Source organism: Symphalangus syndactylus, chromosome 13 (genome assembly GCF_028878055.3).
Source record: "Symphalangus syndactylus isolate Jambi chromosome 13, NHGRI_mSymSyn1-v2.1_pri, whole genome shotgun sequence".
Taxonomy (NCBI): domain Eukaryota; kingdom Metazoa; phylum Chordata; class Mammalia; order Primates; family Hylobatidae; genus Symphalangus; species Symphalangus syndactylus.
Genome location: NC_072435.2, coordinates 26,716,686 through 26,718,735, shown reverse-complemented (window position 1 = coordinate 26,718,735; position 2,050 = coordinate 26,716,686). Strand labels below are relative to the sequence as shown.

The window sequence follows — 2,050 nt, the reverse complement described above, 5'->3', positions numbered from 1 at the left end:
TGCACCAATATTCATCTTCTGGTTTTGAACATTATGCTGTGGTTATATAAGAGAGTAACTTCAGGGAAGTTCAGTGAAGGGTTTGCAGGAATCTGCTGTACCATTTTTACAACTTTTCAAAGCACTAAAATTAGCTCGGCATAAACAGTTAAAAATGTGGAGGAGTCAAATTTTAACATTTTACATTAGAGTATGGGAACAATGATTTCTCAGTACTTCCAGCTGTTACTTTTTTCTCTGTTCACCTTACTGCACAGTTCTGGTACTAAATAGATGCTCACTTTGCTAGCAAAAGGTCCTAGTGTTCGCTGGGTGCGGTGGCTCACGCCTGTGATCCCAGCACTTTGGGAGGCCAAGGCAGGCAGATCTCGAGGTCAGGAGTTTGAGACCAGCCTGGCCAATATGGTGAAACCCTGTCTCTTAAAAATATAAAAATTAGCCAGGTGTGGTGGTGTGTGCCTGTAGTCCCAGCTACTCAGGAGGCTGAGGCAGAAGAATCGCTTGAACCCGGGAGGCAGAGGTTGCAGTGAGCCGAGATCATGCCACACTGTACTCCAGCCTGGGCGACAGAGCAAGACTCTGTCTCAAAAAAAGAGAAAGGTCCTAGTGTTAGTGATGTTGGCAAGTTATTAAGCTTCCTTCCTCACTAATAGAAACTAATACAAGGAAAGGATTACTTCCTTTTTGGGAAATCTGGTCAAGCTGATGATCCAATTTAATTAAAACAATACCACAAACTGAATCTTTGTTTATTGCTTGAAAAGCTACTTTCTAGATCCTTTTGTAGTTCATAAGTGTGAGGATTGGGTTTTCGGCCTCTTGTATAAGATGTGCCTCCCTCATTCCTTGTTACAACATCGGCATATTACTCATCTGAATGGAAAAAAAAAGTTTCTGAATAGTTTCAGAAGTAGATGTTAAGATTCATCTTAAAGTTGTCATATAGGTCAAGAAATGAAACATACACAGTATTTCAGAATCCCCTGCATGTGGCTTCCCCAGTAATAATCCATGCCTCCCTCCAGAAGTCAGTAACATTCTAATTCTAACTTTTTGATAATTTTGCGCTCACTTTTCTTTTTATTGCTATTAGTTATATAGTTTTCTTTTCTTTTTTTTTTTTTTGAGACGGAGTTTCACTCTTGTTGCCCAGGCTGAGCGCAATGGTGCGATCTCGGCTCACCGCAATCTCCGCCTCTTGGGTCCAAATGATTCTCCTGCCTCAGCATCCTGAGTAGCTGGGATTACAGGCATGCACCACCATGGCCAGCTAATTCTGTATTTTTAGTAGAGACGGGGTTTCTCCATGTTGGTCAGGCTGGTCTCGAACTCCTGACCTCAGGTGATCTGCCTGCCTCGTGCCTCCCAAAGTTCTGGGATTACAGGCATGAGCCACTGTGCCCAGCATAATAGTTTTCTTTTAGCTATTTTTAAGATTACATATTTACATGTATGGAACGAGTTGCTATGTGTTCATTTGATTTTGCAAATTTTTATAATATCACATTGATGACAATATTCTATGTACTCATATAGCTGTATTTCATTTTTTTCATTGCTGAATAGCATTCCATTATGTGGATATACCACACTTCATCGATCCACTTGTCTTATAAGTGGGAGCTAAATGATGAGAACACATAGAGGGGAACAACACACACTGGGGCCTACTGGAGGGTGGAGGGTGGGAGGAGGGAGAGGATCAGGAAACATAACTAATGAATACTAGGTTTAATACCTGGGTGATGAAGTAATCTGTACAGCAAACCACCAGGACACAAGTTTACCTATGCAACAAACCTGCACATGTACCCCAAACTTTAAAGTTTAAAAAAAGTGTATTCAAGAGTTGAGATTTAGCACAATTAATAGCTTTTACTGTTTCATCAAGTGCAATCTTAAATGAAGCTGGAATTTTTCTTAACAGTGAGTGTGAAGTGATAAAGGATACAACTTCCAGCACAATTTAGGGCTATTACTTTGCTTCCTGCTAAGGTTACAGCCCTTTTACGTACCATTGCTTTTGCACCAGCAATGTAATGTCAACACA

At 40.7% G+C, this 2,050-nt stretch overlaps 1 non-coding gene across 1 annotated transcript; it reads left to right on the top strand.

The window, feature by feature from the left end:
* Positions 1 to 775: 775 nt before the first annotated feature.
* LOC129461367 (small nucleolar RNA U13) lies at positions 776 to 879 on the top strand. The gene has a single exon (XR_008650516.1). It is a non-coding gene; the product is annotated as a small nucleolar RNA U13 (small nucleolar RNA).
* The last annotated feature ends 1,171 nt before the right edge of the window (positions 880 to 2,050 follow it).